A 22,778-nucleotide genomic window follows, 5' to 3' on the forward strand; every position below is an offset into this window, starting at 1 on the left:
CTCCAACTGCACTGGATAAGTTTCTGTTACTGTAAATCTGGCAAACAATGGTTAGAAGTCATTTTTTAAAATTTAAGCATACATACTAGAAATACGCTAGATAAGATGGTTAACATACTTTCCCTTTCTCCTTAAATAAGTAAGAGTCTGTCTTTTTCCTGATACTCAGAATCATCGAACAAAATCACTTAGATATTTCCTACATATTAGTTTTATAACTGTAATACAGTGATGCCCTCATTAAATGATGAAGTCTAGGGCACCTGGGTGGCTCAGTCAATTAAGCGTCTGACTCTTGATTTCAGCTCAATTCATGAACTAAAGTCATGAGATGGAGCCCCAGACTGGGCTCTGCACTAGGCGGGGAGTCTGCTACAGATTCTCACTCCCTCGTCCTCTGCCCCTCCCCCAACTCTTCATCGATCTCCTCTTTCTCTCTCTAAAATGAATAAATAAATCTTTAAAAAAATAAATAATAAATAAATGACTAGGACTTTGTCCCTGTGCTTAACCGCAGCAAACTTCTTTCAAGTTTTCCCCATCTCTCTTACCAGAAGTTCTGTCAGCTGTGACTTGCTTGCTGCCCGAAGGCTTACTTAAAAATAATCTTTTTGGGGTGCCTGGGTGACTCGGTTGGTTAAGCACCTGCCTTGCCCTCAGGTCATGATATCAGGTTCTGGAGATGGAGCCCCACGTTGGGCTCTGTGCTGGGTGTGTAGCCTGCTTAAGATCCCCTCTGCCCCTCCCTGCTCATGCACTCTCTCTCTCTCTCTCTCTCTCTCAAAAAAAAAGGGCTAACTAATCTTCAGTTGAAACCACTTCATCAACTTCAAGCTTATAAATTTCTTACTTAAAAAAAATTAAGCAAGATCAATAATTATTCTCCCTGTTACATATCCAAATACTACTGGTATATATGAATTGGTCATTTTGTTTTGTTTTTAAAGATTTTATTTATTTATTTATTTATTTATTTATTTATTTATTTGAGAGAGAGAGAGCATGACCTGAGCCAAAGGCAGATGCTTAATCGACTGAGCCACCCAGGGGCCCCTGAATTGGTCATTTTGAACATTAAAAAACTTAATCACATATCATAAGGATAACTAAAAATATATTGAAAAATTAAAATTATTCTACATAAAATAGACTGGCATAATATAAGCTCTAAAACTAAATAATATAAATTAATGTATAAAAGCTTGAATTTAGAGGGGATGTGCTAAATGGGTGATGGGTATTAAGGAGGGCACTTGTTGTGATGAGCACTGGGAGTTATGTATATGTGACAAATCACTAAGTTACACTTCTGAAACTAATATTACACTATATGTTAACTAAAATTTAAATAAAACTTGAAATATTAGGGGAAAAAACCTTGAATTTAGATGTTCAGTTAAAATTTTGATCCTACAATGTTTTACATGTTGAAGTTCATTATTAAGATAGCATCCCTCTCCTCCTTCAACTACATCATCCACAATGCCAGTAGAGATACGTTTCTAAAACTGGAATCTGACTAAATCTTATCATGTCCCTCTCCTCCTTTCTAAAAACTTAACTTTAAGAAAGCCCACATTAGTGATGTCCCATCACCCGCAAGTTTCTTCATCACTTGTTAGTCTGATCTTCCAACATTATTTGCTAGCACTATACTTTACCACTTTGCCCACGTGAACATACTTCAACTAGTTCTTTAAAAATCTGCGAAGATTTCAACTTGTTTAATCATGAATAAGTACTGACTATGATTATATTACCAATTTTAAGGTCCAGTGCTATGTTGCAAACATGTAACTTTTAGATGATAAAATGCAGTCCTTGCCCTCAGGGTATAACAATATGCTGACTTTCTCCCTAAAATATTTCCCATCTCCTCAGAGCTACTTCTTTACATTAAATCTAATTCTTCTGATGTACTTATCATGCTTTACTGTAATTATTTACATGACTGTTTCCCTGCTAGCCTGTGAACAGAGAGAAAAGTAACAGTGTTATGGATCTCTACACTCTCAGCACCTAGCCAAATGAAGTACCAACAGTAGTTGTTCAATGCTGCAATGAATGGTATGCAGTATAGCGTGATCAAAAAAAATTAAAATTGCCAGTAAAAGGAAAATATCTTTGATATATACACCTGTCATTATATAAACATATTTGAATAAGCTTTAATTTTAATCTACAGTATAAAAAGTATTAGACACATCTATGAATTAATTATGAGTCATCTTAAGAAATAACAACTCCAAAATAGGATTTTAGCCCAGTGTTTTACAGGCGCTACTAATATCTTGGACCGGACAATTCTTAATCGGGATGAGGCTTCTTCAAACCGTGCTGATGATTACATTGGCTGGTCCTGTCCTCTCAGTGTCAGTAGCTCCCTTAAATCATTGTGAAAAATCAAAACATCCTACATATTTGAAGATGTCCCCTAGGTGAGTAATTTTCCTCTGAGAAACCCTGCTTAGTTTTGTGACTTTGCTCAACTTTATTTACAAGAAAATCAATTATTTTAAATAGAATAGTTGATGCACATATCTAAAACTAAAAATTAAAACATATGTAAAATTTAAAATTTAATACGAAACCAGTTTTTCAAATATAAGTAAAGATTTAATATCTTTAGCCACTCTATCTTAGGGAGATATACATAAACGCAAAAGGCTAAATAATCTAAGCGCAGGAAAAAACCATGAAGTGTCTAATTTTCATTGGGAAAAAATAAGAAAATTTTTCTAACTACTAACACCAGTTTTTTATGTGCGGATTGAGACTGGCACCACCCACAGGGCTGAATGTTAGACAACTGTGCATCACTTATGGTACCCAAGCTATCCTGTAGGAAGTGAATTCCACACTGTAGAAGAATTCATAGTGATATCCTTATTCATTTGGTCAGCATATTGTCCAGAATCACAATATACAGGTCAATGGCAAAGTGAGTATTATTAACTATTTTAAACTAAATTTCACAAGAGGGGCTTAAAAACATTTCTAGCAAAAAAAAAAAAAAAATCATGATTGAATATGCTATGGTGCAAATGTGTGTGTACCCCCCAAATTTATGTTGAAATTCTAAACTCCCAATGTGTTAACATTAGAAGACAGGGCCTTTAGGAGGTGATTAGGTCATGAGGGTAGAGCTCTCATGAATGGGATTGGGGCCTCTTAGCTCCCTTGCTCCCTCCAACATGTTATGACATGGTAAGATGGCTACAGTCTACGAACCACAAAGCTGGCTCTCACCAGACTTGGATTCTGCCAGCATCTTGATCTTAGATTTCCCAGGCCTCAAAACTGGGAGACATAAATTTCTATTGTCTATAAACCACCCAGTCTATGGTATTCTGTTACAGCAACCCAAACAGACCAAGATAGAGTATAATACTAGTAACAGAATCACAAGAAATGACACAAAAATGTCAAAGCTGATGTTTTTGCTCCTAGTTATCAGCCACATTATGGATTGGGGGGGGATCTCTGCCAAAAATAATAAAGAATTTAAAAATAAATTACTTGTAATATGGATATCTTATTATTATTAACAACTATCATCCTAAGTGTCCAGTACACTTTGAGAAACTGGCTCATAACTTAAAGCCTTCATTTTTCTTTTCTTTCTTTCTTTCTTTCTTTTTTTTTTTTTTTGAGGAAGGTGATAAACCAATTTTATTGTCCAGCATTATGTTATACAAAAATCTAGGAAAAACAGATCTGTAGAGAATAAATGAATAGTAAATAAGAGGCCAACGGAAACAATATAACTTTGAGTTATTTTCCATATTACAACGAAAACCATCCCAAAGTATGTGTGTGCTTGGCTTCAAAGTAGATGTGTTCCCTGGCCAAACCAAAACCTGCCATACATTTAAGATGTTCAATGTCTTGTATGCTCTACTGGCTCTTGACAAAACCTTCTGAGATCTTCAAGAAAAGTAATGTTTTCCTGATGCTCCAGGGCTGTGCTGAGCTCCCCTAACTAATCCTCAAAAGTGTTATCCACCCCTCAGCCTGCCAGGAAATCCATCAGGGGGTCACATAAAGCCCAAGCCAAGGGACTGGTGTTGACTGTCCTTCCCCTCAGGCTCGCCAATGGACTGAAAGCTCATTTCCCTGGAGAAAACATCACTTTTGTCTTCCTCTTCTTGCCCAACCTCATCTTCTGGATAGTGACAGTCCAGCAATAGGGCCTTCTTGCTACCATTCTTTATAACTTCAACCATGAAATTGGGAGTGGACGTCAATTCAGGCTCCTGTTCTTCAACCCTCTGAACTTGGGAGGGCTCCTCTTCCTGATCAAATGTTGGCAGGATGTTATTGTTAACGTTGAAAGTGACAATGAATGATCTTTTCTCTAGCAACTTTCCCCACTACTTTGGCTTCTGTCCCATTCACTTCCAGCTCCCAACATCCAGACATCTTGGGGAGGGACTTACATTTCGCCTCTTCTCTTCCTCCTTAATTTCATCACTCAGGAATTCAACAAAAGCTCTGTCTCCCTGCGCAGCATGCTGCATCTGCAGCCCCAGGGTGCTCCAGAGCACAGGAGGCTCAGCTCATCCACCCCATTTGCAGGCAGAGCAGCCCCAAGTGCCCCACAAAAGGCCCACTCAGGCTGCAGCAGAGGCTAAGGCAGCAGAGTTGGGACTGGCTGGAGAGCCCCCCAACAGGGAAGCCCAGTGCAGGGGCACTGGGCACAACAGAGACAGCACTTGGGCTGCAGGCATGTGTGGGTATGATGGCTGACCCAGGTGGAAGATCCCAGCTGGTGCCCCACTGAAAGTCCTCTATTTCAAACTTTTTCATTATTATTATATTTGTTATGGTGATCTGTGATCAGTGATCTTTGATGGAACTACTGTAATTGTTTTGGGGTGCCATGAACCATGCCCATATAAGAAGATGAACTTAATAAATGTTGGGTGTGTTCTGGTTGCTCCACTGAAGGATTGCTCCACTGAAGGATTTCTCTCCCTCCCTATTCCCCATGACAGAACTATATAGAAATTAAGCCAATTAATAACCCTACAATGGCCTCTAAGTGTTCAAAGGAAAGGAAGAGTCACATGTCTTTTACTTTAAGTCAAAAGTTAGAAATGATTAAGCTTAGTGAGGAAGGCATGTTGAAACAGGCCAAAAGTTACGGCTCTTGTGCCAGTTAGCCAAGTCGCGAATGCAAACAAAAAGTTCTTGAAGGAAATTAAAAATGCTACTCCAATGAACACATGAATGATAATTAAGTGAAACAGCTTTAGTGATAATACGGAGAATGTTTTAGTGGTCTGGATAGAAGATCACACCAGTCATAAAATTCCTTTAAGCCAAAGCCTAACCCAGAGCAAGGCACTAACCCCTTCAATTCTAAGAAGGCTGCAGGAAGAAAGGAAACTGCCAAAGTTTGGTGATAGCAAAAGTGTTTCATGAGGCTTAAGGAAAGAAGCCATCTCAGTAACATAAAAGTGCAAGGTGAAGCACCAAGTGCTGATACAGAAACTGCAACATGTTATCCAGAAGATCTAGCTAGGATAATTAAAGAAGGTGGCTACACTAAACAATAGATTGTCAATGTAGACAAAACAGCCTTCTACTGGAAGAAGATGTCACTTAGGGCTTTCATAGCTAGAGAAGAGAAGTCAGTGTCTGGTTTCAAACCTTCCAAGGACAGGCTGACTCTTGTTAGGGATAAATGCAGCTGGTGACTTGAAGTTGAAGCCAACGCTTATTTGCCATTCCAAAAATCCTAGGCCCTTAAGAACTGTGTTCTTTTTTTTTTTTTTAAAGATTTTATTTATTTATGTGACAGAGAGACAGCCAGCGAGAGGGAGCACAGCAGGGGAGTGGGAGAGGAAGAAGCAGGCTCCCAGCGGAGGAGCCCGATGTGGGACTCGATCCCGGAACGCCAGGATCACACCCCGAGCTGAAGGCAGACGCTTAACGACTGCGCTACCCAGGCACCCCAAGAACTGTGTTCTATAAATGAAACAACAAAACCTGGATGACAGCACATCTATTTACAACATGGTTTACTGAATATTTTAAGCCCACCGTTGAGACCTATGGCTTAGAAAGAAAAGATTCCTTTCAAAATATTACAGCTCGCTGACAATGAACCTGGTCACTCAAGAGCTCTGATGGAGATATCCAATGAAATAAACGTTGTTCTCATGTCTGGTAATACAACAACCATTTGTAGCCCATGGATTGAGGAGTAATTCTGATTTTCCAGTCTTATTATATAAGAAATATATTGGTAAAGTTATCACTGCCAGATAGTGATTCCTCTGATGGATCTGGTCAAAGTAAACAGAAAACCTCTGGACATGATTCACCATTCTAGATCCCATTAAGAACATCTGTGATTCATGGGAAGAGGTAAAAATATTGACATTAACAGGAGTTTGGAAGAAGCTGTTTCCAACCCTCATGAATGAACTTTGAAGCGTTCAAGGCTTCAGTGGACGAAGTAACTGCAGATGTGGTGGAAATGGCAAGAGAACTACAATTAGAAGTGGAATCTTGAATATGTTACTGAGTTGCTACAATCTCATGATAAAACATTAATGGATGAGGAGTTACTTCTTACAGCTGTGCAAAGAAAGTGGTTTCTTAAGATGGAATGTACTTCTAGTGAAGATGTGTGAAGACTACTGAAATAACAACAACGGACTCTGAATATTACATAACCTTAGTTGATAAAGCAATGATAGGGCTTGAGAGGATTGACTCCAGCTTTGAAATCAGGTCTACTGGGGGAAATATTATGTAACCATAAAAAGTGATGAGATGATGCCATTTGAGACAACATGGATAGACCAAAAGTGTTATGCTAAGTGAAATAAGTCAGACTGTGAAAGACAGATGCCATATGATTTCACTCATAAGTGGAATCTAAAAACAAAAACAAATGAATAAACAAAGAACAGAACCAGACCTATAAATACAGAGAACAAACTGATGGTTGCCATAGAGGAGGGGGGAGGGGGTTTGAGCAAATCCAGTGAAGGGGAGTGGGAGATACAGACTTCCAGTTATGGAATGAATAAGTCACAGGAATAAAAGGCACAACATAAGGAACACAGTCAATGATACTGTAATGGTATAACATATAAACCTGTGAAACACTAAGTTGTATACCTGAAACTATTGTAATACTGCATGTCAACTGTAGTCAAATAAAATTAAAAAGGATATGTACATGGTTTTTAGACATAATGGTATCATTGCACACTAAACAGACTATGGTATAGTGTAAACATAACTTTTATATACAATGGGAAACCAAAAAATTCATTTGGTTCACTTTATTGCAATATTCACTTTATTGCTGTGGTCCTGAGCAGAATCCACAATATCTTTGAGGTATGCCTGTAGTCTTAATATAGGAATTGAAAATTTTAAAGGAAGCAACCAGAGGAAAGCAGCTTAAACTCAGGTTTCCAAAGCAAAAAATTCTTTAAAATGTGCTATTTCTTAATTGTAAAAAAGGAAAAAAAAACACTGAAGGAAGCAAACTTCTAGTGATCTCGAATAGTTCATCTTTTCACAATGTGAACTTTATCAGATTTACCTATATTTCAAAAAGAAAATTAAAAATGCAAAGGGGAGGGGTGCCTAGCTGGCTCAGTTGGTAGAGCATGTGACTCTTGATCTCAGGGTTGTGAGTTCAAGCCCCACATCAGGCATAAAAATTACTTAATAAAAAAAAGTTTTTAAATTAGTCTAATATTTTTTTAAATGCAAAGAGGTACCTTTTAAAAGTTTCCAATTAGCTTTAAAAAATAACATTTTACATTTTAAAACTTTATTTTAAAACATTTATTTCTTGATAAACAAGTAATAGTCTGATTATATATAATAATATTTTTAATACTTTCTCAGAATTTAAGATCTATATCTATTTTTCCGGGTTCACTTAAATAGTATGTGTGGAAACATACTGACCACAGCAGATTTACATCACATAATATCACATCTCATTCCCTAGAAAACGTGTTATTTTAATACCTATGAAAGAAAAGCATATTATAAATATCTAAAGGTATAACATCACAGCATGGATAGTAGTCTAACCATTCACAAGTCTAACTATTCACAAAAATGAAAAGCTCTTTTCCAAGCTGTTAGAGAGGTTCTTTCCTAATAGCTTTCTAGGCAAAAGAACAAGTCTGAAGCAAATGAGAGTTAAGTTTCAAGTTTTTTTCTCCTACTCAACAGGCCTTACACTGCTTATTTTTAAAATAGGAGCTGTAAATGAAACACAACTACAGGTAAAGAGTTAGAATCCTCGTTAATTTCAGTTGCTGGTTGTCTTGCCAATTTCCCTAGTCCACTTCTGTTTCTATGGTAACAAAGGTAGAATTAGGAAGCAGAAGCAAATATTTTAAGATAACAGTTAGATAGGGATAGTCAACTATTGAATAGCAAAATATGAAAAGGAAGAAGAGAATCACAATTCGTATAATTTTAAAGATACTCAAAGGGAGGAGTCTTCTAGTCCGGTATTTTTTCCTTGTTTTCATGGAAAAGTATTTATATTTTCATTATAACTTCTAAAAATTTTGATTCCCATTTTAGGTGGCCAAAAAACAAAACTAAACAGAACTCTAAAATCACCAAGTATCCAGATTTACCTTCCATCACAAAATTCACAGTACTAGAATTAAGGCTTTAAAATATGATACCATATTTGGTGATCCTAATTGGGACTCCATTTTAGACTTTGATTTTCTTTGAAACAGTGGATTCTAATGTGACTTTTATTTTCAAGCAAAGCAGCTACCTTTAAGAATGAAAATCAACCTTCTATTAATACTGGTATTAAACTTTCATATACATACATATACTTTACACCAATGAAATACATATGTGTCTGGAATACAAATTTCTTCAGCAGAGTTTCTAAATATTTCTGGGGGTCATCTTAAGTTTGTGAGTAACCCAAATTATGACTCTGTTAGAGCCTTTGAACTGTTTATTATTTTCCAAGTTGCTTTATGTTCAAAATATTCTTCTTCCTCTCTCAAAACATTGTCACTTCAAAGAGTCTATGTTTCCGTCTCCCTCTGCGTCTGTCTCTGTCCCTCTATCTCATTACTCTGGGGTAAGCAAGCTGCCACGTCAGAACGGGCACTATGGCAATGACCATGTGACAAAGAACCGAGACCTCCTAACAACAGCCAATAAGGAACTGTCAATAATAATGTGAGCGTGGCATCAGATCCTTCAGGCCCTGTTGAGCTTTGAGATGACTCCTGTCCCAAATGGAAGCTTGATAGCCATCTCAAGTGAGACTCTGAGTTAAAACCACCTAAACCAATCCCAGTTTCCAAACCCATAGAAACTAAAATACAAAGATTAGTGGAAAAAGCAGGTTAGAAAATGATACATACAGTATAATGCTATATAAGGTTTCAAAACATGCTAAATAATGCTGATAAACTTGAGTATTTTGCTAAATTAGATAATCAATAAGGTATCTTATTCACCTTTTTATTTCCTCCTACCCTAACTCGAAGAGTTCCTTGCCTAGAACAAATACTTAATAAGTAAATGACAAAGTAAAGCAATAAGATGTAATGCAGTTTGGCCAAAACTCATACCTAATGCGCTTGCTCTTCCTGCTATGGGAAACAAAAACTTAAGCCCCTACCTCTATGTGACAACTAAAATAAAAAAAGAATATAAATGTTCATTTACAAAATACATGATGTGCTAACCTGTAAGCATCAGAAAACAAAGAGTATGTCCAAAACCTACATTTCAACCACTATTTTCCACAATGAACACACAAACTTGGGCCAAATTTTTGTATCTTTATCTACAGGCAATCTGGAATGTACCTCTGTTTAGCTCTATGCATCTAAATATTAATCCTCTTTAAAGAATGTTCCTGAGGGGCGCCTGGGTGGCTCAGTCGGTTGAGCACCTGACTCTTGATTTCAGCTCGGGTCGTGATCTCAGCGTCATGAGATCCAGCCTGGAGTGGGACTCCAAGCTCAGCAGAAGTATGCTTCTCTCCCTCTCTCTCCCTCTACCTCTGCCCCTCCCCCCAACACTCACGTGCTCTCTAATATAAAAAAATAAATCTTCAAAAAAATACAATAAAATGAAAAATAAATAAATGAAAGTCCTAGCTGAGACTCCTTACTAAAAGTTAAAACATTTATTTTGTAGCCATAGTAGTTGGGCAATAGTGTATAGGCTTTACTAAGACATGCAAAAGCAAACTCAAGGAGGCTGGTTAACGTTCGTGCTTGCTCCTATGAAAATAAGTAGCCATAACCCCATAGTAAGACCAGCCTTTTGGGGGGGCGGGGATCAAGAAAAATCTTTAAAATTATTACGATCGTATCCCTCCAAAAATCTCAGCAAAAGCATTCCTTCTAAACAATTCAAATACAAATATAATTCCCCAGTAAACAGAAACATATGGTTATCTGTAACAATTAAGAATATACAAATTAGGGGTGCCTGAGTGGCTCAATTGGTTAAACATCTGCCTTTGGTTCAGGTCATGATCCTGGGGTCTTGGGATCAAGCCCCAATTCAGGATCCCTGCTCAGTGGGGAGCCTGCTTCTCCCTCTGCCTTTCCCCTCACTCATACTCTCTAGAATAAGTAAAATCTTAAATATATATATACATATACATATTAAAATAAAATTATTCCCATTAAGAGTATAATAAAAAAAAATTCTCAAAGTCCACAGGAAGGAGTATAAGGTAGTACAACTTCTCCTGAGGAGCATTTCATGAATATGTAAAAGAGCCTTAAAATTTGAATAAAACAGCAATCATTCACATAATCCCTTCCAAAAATCCAACCAAAAGGACCGAAACGAGTATAAGGAATGCCATCATCAAAAAAGTCAGGGAAAATACCAACACTATAACAAGAATCTGACTCTATACACATATGTCCCAAGGGTATAAGGCGCAGATTTTAAGAAAAAAGAATATTCTGAAATGTCCCAACCCACCACTTGTAGAATTGAAGTTTAGGAACATGAAAGGCCTATAAGAGAAGTGGGGAATCACAGAGCTTGGCACTCATGTTCACACTGCAGAAAGACATCAAGGGGCCTTTTGGCCTCATTGTTTTAATTTTCCTCAACCTATCATTAGCGCTGAAAAGGAGCCAGCTTTATAAGTGATGATCAAATCTGACTAAGCAGACACAAGTACTGACTCACCATACAAAACTCATAATCCACAGTATTACAGGGTAGCAATTCCCCGCTGCTGATATCCCCCATCCACAGGTATGCCAGCTCTCCCTGAAGCAGGGGAACTGCTAAAGTCAAAGGCTGACCCTCAAACATAGGATTACACGTACACCAACAACACAGAGCTCAAGAGATTCAGCAAAAAAGTTCTGGGAGAAAACAAACTGTATTTCCTATTGCCCAGTTCATCTTGTTGCTTATCCCAAATATTGAAAACCATCAACATCTAAACCTCTGTCTACCACAAATTATAAAATGAAAAACACTTTAAAAACACTAAGGTAGGGGTGCCTGGGTGGCTCAGTCTGTTAAGCAGTTTCTATTAAAGAGTTTCTATTAAAGTATTAAGAGAAATGGATGAATACTTGATTAACATGATTTTCAAAAACACATCGAACAAACCAAAAGTGAGTATCACAGACAATGATGAAGTATTTGAAGCATTTCAAAATTCAGAAAAAAAATAAGGGCATGCTCAGTGTTAATACTAGTCAACTTTATTCTTTACACCAAAGAATAAAGTTATATTAGAAGTGTAGCAGCAAAATTATTTCTATTTGCATAAGATATGATTACAAAAATGGAAAATCCTAGAGAATCAACTGAAAAATTATTAGAAAAAATAAGAAAGTTGAGTAATTCAATCAATGGCCAGTAGGAATTACTCCACAATGTTTTGGGGAAAACTGAATAGTCTTGTGGGGGAAAAAATAAAGCAGGAGTTCATACTTCACCTCTTTCACTTAAGTATATTCCATCTATGATAAAAATTCAAGTGTAAAGCAAAACAAATCTCAGAGCCAAACACAAAAAGAATGCAACACTGGTCTTCTAAATACTTATATTTCTTCCTATATTGAAAATAACAATATGGGGGGGGGTTCCACAATAAATATCAGAAAAGGAAAGAAAGAAGGGAAAAAGAGAAGAAAGGAAAAAGAAAAAAGACAACTTAGTAATGTGCTGGAGGTTGTTCATAGAAGTTCACAAGAGTCAATCATTAAAATTTTCAGGAATTTTGCATCCCAGTTGTTAAACATAGTCATTATTAAACATTAAATTATATAGGGGCAACTGGGTGGCTCAGTCAGTTAAGCATCCGACTCTTGGTGTCAGCTCAGGTCATGATCTCAGGGTTGTGGGGAGTCTGCTTGGGATTCTCTCTCTCTCTCTCTCTCCTTCAGGCTCTCTCCTACTCACACTCACTCTCTCTCTTTAAAATAAATACATAGGGGCACCTGGGTGGCTCAGTCGGTTAAGCATCTGCCTTCAGCTCACGTCACAATCCCAGGGTCCTGGGATCAAGCCCCACGTTGGGCTCCCTGCTCAGTGGGGAGCCTGCTTCTCCCTCTCCCTCTGCAGCTCCCCCTGCTTGTGCTCTCTTGCTCTCTGTCAAATAAATGAATACAATCTTAAAAATAAAATAAAATACATAAATCCTTTAAAAAATTAAATTATATAAACTTATCAATAAATTACATTGAAAGTAAGGCAATAAACACTCAAAACTTATCACTTCCTAATTATTTTACCACATCTTATTATTCTCTATGCTGTTGACGTTATTTACATCTATTGTACCAGCTTGGTACAGATACTGTATAATAATTGTGTGTCTGCACATCCCAACTCTGTTTAGTGGTATTAAATTGCTGGAATGAAATAGCCTGCGTCAGGAGTATTTACACCAGGGAAAAGAGCACACACTATAAATCAAGACTCCTTCTGCCAAACACACAAACCAGTTGTTAATATTTACCAGAATACTACTGCATAAATGTAAACTATTCATTATGCTTTGACCCAGCAATTCAATCTCCTGGAATGTTTCCTAATGAAATAAATTACAATATGCACAAAGGCGTAGTGATGTTTAATGCTAAATTATTTCATTATATATTATATGTTAATCTAAAACAGTTTAAATGCCCCAAACTTGGGTAGTTGAATTATTATATACTGTTTGAAAATATTTAATGACACAAGAAAATGCCTCCTGATATAATCCATAAAAGAATAAAGTAAAAAAGAATGAAAAACTACAAATATAATATCTATTTTGTAAAAAGAAAAAAAAACACAAATACATAGAAAAAGAGATCAGAAATTAAAACTTTGTTTTATGAAAAACCAGCAAAGAGGCATTTCTAGTTGAAGAATTTTTTTTAAAGATTTATTTATTTATTTGAGATAGAGAACGTGCATGAGCAGGGGGAGGGGCAGAGAGGGAGGGAGGGAGAGAACCTCAAGCAGACAACTCGCTGAGCACAGAGCCTGCCGGGCTCAATCTCATGACCTTGAGATCATAACCTGAGCCAAAATCAAGAGTCGGATGGAACGTTTAACTGACTAAGCCACCCAGGTGCCCCTCCACTTGAAGAATTTCTGATATTTGGAACTTTAAGTCTGAAATTTCTTTCCACCAAAGCTCCAATCTCACTGCTATACACACCCATGTCTTCTCATTCCCTCTAATTACAGAGGTAGCCCTCCTTCTAGTTAATGTCAATCAGTCTAACATGTGTTTAGAACCCATGTCTTCCCACTTCTCAAAGAATTTCTGAATTATACTCCCTGCCCCTATATCTTCCTTCTCATCATCAAGAAAGTCATCTTCAAGCCCACACTTGCTTCCTAGAAACGTGCCAATTTCTTTTCACTCCCCTTAAAAAACAACAACAACTATCTAAACTCCCATGTTCCTATTTCTTTAGCTTTAGTCCAAACCACTCCACTAAAAGTATTATTGCCAAGATCACCAATGTCCTTTTTTGCTTAATTCAACAGGATTTTTTAATTTGTTCTTACTTGATATCACAAGACCATTTCACTCTATGCCAGCTCCCCTCATTTTCTTTTTTTTTTTTTTTTTTTTTTTTTTTTTTTTTTTAAGATTTTGTTTATTTATTTGACAGAGACACAGCCAGCGAGAGAGGGAACACAAGCAGGGGGAGTGGGAGAGGAAGAGGCAGGCTCATAGCGGAGGAGCCTGATGTGGGGCTCGATCCCATAACGCCGGGATCACGCCCTGAGCTGAAGGCAGACACTTAACGACTGCGCCACCCAGGCGTCCCTCCCCTCATTTTCTTTTTAGAGAGGAGGTTTATGAAACTAACTTGCTGTTGTTTCATTTATGAAGACTTTCATTTCATTAAATAAACTTCAATATAAATGAAATAAAAATGCAAGTAATAGAATTTTGGGCATTTGAGATTTTTATCTTAATATTTTCTGTAATTTTCAAAACTTTTGAGAATATTTTTTAGCCAAAAATACACCTTAGGGGCGCCTGGGTGGCACAGCGGTTAAGCGTCTGCCTTTGGCTCAGGGCGTGATCCTGGCGTTACGGGATCGAGCCCCACATCAGGCTCCTCCGCTATGAGCCTGCTTCTTCCTCTCCCACTCCCCCTGCTTGTGTTCCCTCTCTCGCTGACTGTCTCTATCTCTGTTGAATAAATAAATAAAATCTTTAAAAAAAAAATACACCTTAAATTTTAAAACAAGTCTTGTTGTACATCTAAAACTAACATAATGTTATATGTCATTTGTACTTCAATTTTTTTAAATGTTAGAAAACAAACAACAGGGGCGCCTGGGTGGCACAGCGGTTAAGCGTCTGCCTTCGGCTCAGGGCATGATCCCGGCGTTAGGGGGTCGAGCCCCACATCAGGCTCCTCTGCTATGAGCCTGCGTCTTCCTCTCCCACTCCCCCTGATTGTGTTCCCTCTCTCGCTGGCTGTCTCTCTGTCAAATAAATAAAAATAAAATCTTAAAAAAAAAAAAAGAAAACAAACAACAAAATGAATATAAAGAAAAAATCGAAGGACAATGAACATGATTAAACTGTAAGAAGGAATAACTGGCAAGTTGTAGAGTTGCATGTAAAATTCACTTTTATCATAAACAAACATGGCACAAATATAAGATAATGTAAGAATTTATTTTTTAAAGGTTCACATTGTATTCTCAAATAGTCAAAATCCAGGCATCTAATAAGTATAATAGAATTATTTACCAGGATGATAACCCTACCTTATCAAGGAAAACTTATTTTTAATATGCTCTAAAGTATTATCTAATAAAATTAGTATTTTTATAAAGAATCCTATTACGAGAGGCAGAAACAAAACAAAAATTTGACAATGCCTGGGGCACCTGGCTGGCTCAGTTGGTTAAGCATCTGCCTTTACCTCAGGTCGAGCCCCACTCAGCAGGGAGCCTGCTTCTCCCTCTCCCTCTGTGCTCTCTCTCTCCCTATCAAATAAATAAATAAATAAATAAATCTTTTTTAAAAAATTGTCAATGCCTTAAAAAGTTGACCTTTAGTTATTTAGTTCAACATTCCTTATAAAAGAGATTTTTTAGATTACACAGCAGAAATGTGGTACAGATACTAAGTGTTGATGGGAAGTTGGGCCTTAATATGGGCATTAAAGGACAGTTTTACCAGCAAAAACAATGGGAAAGGGGATGCCTGGCTGGCTCTATCAGCAGAGCATGGAACTTGATCTTGGGGTCGGGAGTTCAAGTACCACTTGGGGCACAGAGTTTACTTTTAAAAAAAGGAATGGGAAGAATTATATGTCAAAAAACAAACTATATGAGAAATGCCTATAAAAACTCTGGGGAGGAGGACATTGGCTTTTTTTTAAATCTCATTCATTTACTTTAGAGAGAAAGAGAGAGTGTGTGAGCAGGTAGAGGAGCAGAGGGAAAAGGAGAGAATCCCAAGTAGACTCTATGCTGAGCGCAGAGCCTGAAGTTGGGGCTCAATCCCATGACTCCAAGATCATGACTTGAGCCAAAACCAAGAGTCAGTTGCTCAACCCACTGAGCCACCTAGGTGTTCCAGGAAGAGGACATTTTTTAAGCTCAGAAATGGAAAGAACGTTTAAGAACATCTGAAGAAATGACAAGTTAGTATTTCACATTTCTGTAAATAAAAAACTATTAAGAAGTTAAAGAATTATAATAAATATAATAAAAGCATAATATCATTAATACTTAGAAGAATTTATAAATATCTTATAATAAATATACTAAGACCTCTGTGCAATAACAGGCAATGTCAAAGACAAATCACAAAAAGAAACAGGTTAACTGAAAGATCCTCATTCTAATTAGTCACAGAAATGCAGATTAAATAAGGTACAATTTTTTTGCAATGGAATCAGCAATGGCTAAAAATGATGAATATAACCCAATCCAATGAAGGTGTAGTGAAATAGGTATGGTCATCTATTACTAGTGAAATACTATAAACTCATACAATCCTTTCAAAAGCCAAGTTCACAATACATACATTAAGAGCCTTAAAGTATTCCCAGCTTTTAACCCAGTAATTACATTTTTGGGAATTTATCCTATGAAATGATGTCAAACAGCAACAAATAAAAGCACTATGCATTAAAATGTGCATTGAAGCATTATCTATAAAGGTCGGAAGTAAGGAATCAATCTAACTGTACGCATAACCATGTGCTCCACTATTAGCATTCCATTTTAGCACAAGGGAAGAATCAGATAACCCTGTAAGAAGGTACAGGGTTGGGAAAATTTCAAAAAAAAAAATAACTCTTCAGAAGTCTTAGAAAATAAGCAGATTTTACTAAGCAGAAAGAGAGGGAATAAGAAGAGCACACAGGGAACATCACGTGTAAAATCATGGATTCACGAACGTCTATCCTCAGGGAGCCATAAAAAGTACGATATGTTTATAATATGTTTAGAACATGCTGCCTCCTATCTCCCAGTAATTTTCAGAAAGTGATGTTTACCAGTGGTTTAAACACATACAGAGCACTAAATACAAACAAAAATGAAAAATATGAGGCTAACTGGACGTGAGTATTCATCCTCATACAATGTGATACACCAGGAGTAAAGTAGAAGGGTTTTAAAAAGCAGATGAGAGTTTATCTTAAGCTAAACTCATGAGACTGTTATAATGTACTAGAAATAATATCTAACCACTGGCAAGTGGTAAACCACAGCCAGTCTCTCTTGTTCTTATTTATTTATTTGAGAGAGAGAGCGAGCACACAAGCAACAAGAGGGGCAGAGGGACAAGCAGACTCCCCACTGAAAGGGTAGCCCAATGCAGGGCTCAGTGCTGTACCCTGAGATCATGACCTAGGCCAAAGTCAGATGCTTAACTGACTGAGCCGCCCAGGTGCCCTCAGTCTCTCTTGCTCTTACTTCTAATATCTGGAAAGGAGGAAATAAGTGTTCAGCTACATCAAATTATTGTTATAGTCATAAGAAATAGATTTGCATGCAAGGTATTACAATCTCCAACCCCCCCAAACTAGCTCAACCCCATTCCTTTAAATTATCATGTACCTCATATTTATCCTCCTACCCATTCTATTGCTATTAGTCTAGTCATTACCACCTGACACCGTAATTTCTGCAATAAGTCACTGGTCTTTCTTTTAATAGTCTCTACATTCTATACATTGAACAGATTTCTTCCATATCTATCTTTCTTAATTTTTAATCATATCACATCTCTGCTTAAAAATCTATTGGCTAACCCAAACCCCTTTGTAACTTTACTACTACAAACAAATTTAGTTAGGTAGGTTTCCCTCCATCCTCTCCTTTGTTCAGGTTGCTGTTCTAAAATATCTACTACCAGAAATTAATTAATTCAAAGATCTACTACTTCCTTCAAAACCCAACTGAAGTTCCACCATCTCCTTGTTTTAATTTCAAACCAATTTTTTCTTTTCTTTACATTCTGGGGTATCAATAGCAATACTTAAGCATATAAACTACCCTGAACCACACTACCTTCATATACAACAGACACTCATCTTTTTTCTTTTCTTTTCTTTTTTTTAATTAGGCTCTGGGGCACCTGGGTGGCTCAGTCGGTTAAGCATCTGCCTTCAGCTCAGGTCCTGAGCCTGGGCTCATGGGATAGAGCCCTGCATGGGCTCATGCTGAGCAGAAGCATGACTGCTTCTCCCTCTCCCTCTTCCCAACCCCCCACTCGTGTTCTTTCTCTCTCTCTCTCTCCCCCTCAAATAAATAAAATTTAAAAAATAATAAAGTAGCCTCCATGCCTACTCACATTCTTGAAATCACGACCCTGAGATCAAGACATGAGCTGAAATCAAAGTTGGATGCTTAACCAACTGAACCACTCAGGTGCCCCTAGAAGAGACTCATCTTACTGGGGGATAGGTCCTAGTCAGGAGGATATATCAATATATAGTAAATATTATCTTTGACATGAACCATACTGGAGACAGATGCATGATCTCTCAATAAGTCCAATACAGCCAGTTTGCCAGCATTAAAGTAGATGTCGTTTACATAGCTAAGTTCCAGATGCTCATTGCTCGCCTGCATTTAGGAGCTATGATATACAAAAAAAATATTTATATTAAGACATAAGAGCCACAGTGAGTGTAAGATGCCACACTATAAGAACTACCCAGAGAGCACCTGACTCCTGTATCCTGCCTACAGATAACTTCACTAAATGAATGATGGTTACTGAAATTATTTTTCCTTTCCCACCCTCAATTTCCCACCCCCATAAATAATTTAATTTCAATGGGTTAAAATCACAAAAGATGAGATTGTACATCCTTTCTAAGTAAATTATGAGCTCCTTAAGCATATTATGAACTATGCATTTTATGTCTGAGCACTTTGAATTGTTTCTAGTTACTAAGTATTAGATTCTTGTTCTCAATTTAATGACCAAATTATTTAACTAATCACTATTGCTTAATATGTGACTATTAGCACATCATAATAGTATGAAACATGAAAAAATAAGTGATTTTTACTTGTTTCCATGGGTAACTACAGGATTACTTTCAAGTCTTTGGTGAAGTCCCAAGATTAACAAATACAAAAATAGACATGCATTTTTACCCAGGTAGATATAATTAATTTAGCTGGTATCTCTGAACTTAAGCTGAAACATATCAAATGCTACCTACTAAGAATAAAATATTTGCAATAAATTGCAAAAAAAGAGACCTATTTCACAAAAAGTGTCTCACAGTAAAGCAAAAAAGGTCAAATCAAAATATTATGTAATAGAATACTTCATTAAAAACAACAGTTCTGGTCACATTCTATCTAACTCCACCCCCCCCCCCCCCCCCCCGGGCATGCCTTGTTCCTATAGTCCCATTTAACACAGGGTACAAAAGCACTTACAAATTCTTTAAACCAATTCTTCTCCTTTTTGAATTTTGGCAGTACATCTATGAACAGTCTTTCTGGAGAGGGAAGGGAAAGAAAGCTTTCACCTAACTGGCCAAAGAATACATGTTCTCTTCCTGGACCGGCTGTTTACTGTTTACACAGCCCTTCCCTAACCCTTCAACTTCCTACTTCAAATCCCCAAGGTATGATTATAGATAGGAATTATTTTCTCTAAGCTGCTGAAAATATTAATGACAGTGCATAAGAAGTTAATGCTAAGTTACTTAGGCCACAATGGAGAAAATCTTGAGACTTTCCAAGAGGACTCAATTGTGTAACAGGGCTCCATTTCTCTTAACCCCATTTAAAAGCCTTCTTTAAAACAGTCTCCTCTTTTTGATGTTGTTACTACCCACCCCCTAACAACACTTCCTTTAGCTCTGCAGTAACCCCTCTCTTAAAATAAAGAGATTTGACCTACAACCTCTGTCTGTTACTGTTGCCTGGCAGACCCTATATCTTCCAGTATGCTACACTAACCCATAAAAGGAGAAACACATCATTTGTGACTTACAGGCTGCTCCCTGATTTTTTCAGATGCTCAAGATGGGCTTTGCTGTTTCATATGTTGTCATAATGGTTCATGTCAACAGTAATCCTTTTTCCAAGAAGTCTAGAAGTATATTTCGATAACCATGTCATCATGAAACCAGAGAAAGTATGGCTTCTCTCTAAACTCAGACGCTAGATAGCCCTCTATTTCTACTCATTTCCAACTTTAATTTATATCAAAACACATCATCATACAAGAAATAATTATGTAAAAGTTTTAAGGTTTTCTTCTGACATGTCTCTTGCAAATGAATGGTCATCACAACATTGTAAATAAGGAAAATGAAATAAATTTCATTATCTTAGTGCAGCAATAATGAAGATAGGAAAAGTTTAACCACTGAAAATTAAGACCTTATACATTTGTGAGTGATTTTTTTTGAATTTCTCCTTTTCATACTCTTTTTTTAAGTAGGCTCCACGCCCAGCATGGAGCCCAACGAGGGGCTTGAATTCATGACCCCGAGATTAAAACCTGAGCTGAGATCGAGTCAGATGCTTAACTGACTGAGCCACCCAGGGGCCCCACACTCTCTATTTTAAATGGTATTTCTATTATTAGTGAAATTCAGTACTGATGCAATTAATTAAAAATAGGGGCTATAAATTTTGTTTCTTTTTGTCCTTATGGATATTCCTATTATTGGCAGTTCAGTCAGTCTATCTTCTTTATTTATCCAAAGTAACTAAAAGAAGTAAAAATGTTTTTTGAGTCAGTCATTGAATTCCCTTGGAAAGCCACTTCTTCACCAGTAAACTGAGAAAAGAGAAACAGAGATGTCCCTCTTGCTTAATGTTCTTAGCAGGTATGACCATGCATTACATTTCAAAACAAAACAAAAACAAGAACCATTTATAAAGCATTGTAAGAGAATGAAGGAGAAAGGAGTGTTTCTGATTAATCTCACAAGAAACACAGTATTTCAGTAACTCTGATCAGAAAGGGCAGTTCTGTCAATTTTAAACTGGCCTCCAAAAACAATAAGCCTATCATTGAAATGGATGATTTGAAACTAATTAACCCACCTTCTCCAGAAAAAGCCAAGCAGTCATTCTTGAAAGCAATGGAGAAAAAGAAGGATCCTATAACATTCTTTTTCTTTTGGGAGAAGAGGTGTGGGTTGGGGTAACCTCAAAAAGGTTGCCCAACCACTCCAGGTAACTAATAGACCTAGCTTTAATTTATTTGTTCTATGAGGGCCTCATAATGCCCTTCTTTTACTGGATCCTTTCTTCCTGATCTCTAAATATTCACTTTACTCATTTTTCTTGGTCTAATTTAATGCTACCTAAACCAAAAGAGCCTTTTCTAATGATTCCAACCAGAAGTCATCTCTCCCTTATTCTGAGCTTTCACAAACTTTCAACCATAGCTCTTTAAGAATGCTGAACACTGCGTTCAGTATAAACTCGATCAATGAAGGTAACTGTTCCCTGTTTTCCCTATTATTGGTACTAGAACAATAAAAGTGTATCAAATATCAGCAATTCTCCTGTGGCTGTCATTACTGAGTCACTTCATTTTTCAAGTAATGGCTACATTTTCTACTGTTTTGTTGGGTTACTCATATTTTATTTATTTTTAAAGTTTTATTTAAGTAATCTCTACACCCCATGTGGGGCTCAAACTCATGACCCCGAGATCAAGAACCACATATTCCTCTGACTGAGCCAGCCAGATGCCATAGGGTTACTAATATTTTAAAAACTGAGTTCATTACCTCATCTTTCTTTTTATCTAAATATAATTACCTGTTGTAATGAGAACCAAAAAAAGGTAGACAAATAAAATCCGAAACCTTCATTTTGGTGACAACCTAAGAACTTCTCTTCTTCTGATCTATCAAGAAGTGGGAGAGGAAGGGAAACAAAACTTATTTGAATTTTACTTCCTTTTATTTCCTCAGCTTATTCGGTGATAAGATTCTAAAGAGCAGGAAAATAACTGAAAGGACAACAGTCAAAAGAGAAAAGGGGCATACAATAATTCATAAAATGACTAATGTAACCTCAAATAATAGCAAATTAACTGTGTAATAAAGTTATTATCATATGCAACTCAAAACTAAAACATAACACATCGTCCTTTAATAACCTTTGAATTTATTATTTAGAAAAAAGTACAGCCCACTATCAGCTAGATTAAATTTGGCCATCTATTCTATTATATTACCAACATATCCAGCCATTTGTGAAGCCAGGAAAGAGTAAAATGCACTCTTAGGAGTGGTACTCAACCTTGAAGTGCTGAAAGCTACTTCATCAGCTAGCATGGGGACAAACGCATGCATGCACGTATGAACGTAACACTATGTTTTGTAGAAGGCTCAGTATAATCACCATCCTTATAAATCACTCAGGTATCCACTTATTTTAACATACACAAATCAAGGCAGAGCTCCCTGTGATTTCTACAAGGATATCTAAAATCGCATTTAACATTTCTCCTCCCACTCTTCTCACTGAAAACTTGAGATATAGCGGTTTTCTCCTCTTCTTTCAGTCACTACTAGGCAGCACAACATGCAGGAAACTATTACAAGTGGACTAGTCTACATGTATCACTTAAATACTGTAGAGCATAGCTGCGCTTACTATTCCATAAGGGACCCAAAAAGCAGAAGTGACTCCTCGTTAGATTTCTTCTAAAAAAAAATTAAAGTAGCTTTCTGGTTTTAGCGTTAGCATTATTCTAATCATATTATAATGTCTTGTTGCTCTTCCTTTCTATCTTGTCTTACACCACTCATAAACTAAAAGTACAGTCA

The 22,778-nt window shown here is 36.9% G+C and overlaps 1 protein-coding gene and 1 pseudogene across 2 annotated transcripts in view; both read right to left on the reverse strand.

The window, feature by feature from the left end:
• The window catches only part of BAZ2B (bromodomain adjacent to zinc finger domain 2B), a 290,562-nt gene that overhangs the window by 260,961 nt on the left and 6,823 nt on the right, over positions 1-22,778 (reverse strand). The window lies entirely within an intron of this gene.
• The window catches only part of LOC148110741 (complement component 1 Q subcomponent-binding protein, mitochondrial pseudogene), a 28,661-nt pseudogene continuing 6,811 nt past the window's right edge, over positions 929-22,778 (reverse strand). The window contains exon 2 of the transcript XR_015724553.1: positions 929-12,615. The product of XR_015724553.1 is annotated as a complement component 1 Q subcomponent-binding protein, mitochondrial pseudogene (transcript). The remainder of the gene's footprint in view (positions 12,616-22,778) is intronic.

Source organism: Ursus americanus, chromosome 1 (genome assembly GCF_024610735.1).
Source record: "Ursus americanus isolate L20-20 chromosome 1, mUrsAme1.1.p, whole genome shotgun sequence".
NCBI classification, from domain to species: domain Eukaryota; kingdom Metazoa; phylum Chordata; class Mammalia; order Carnivora; family Ursidae; genus Ursus; species Ursus americanus.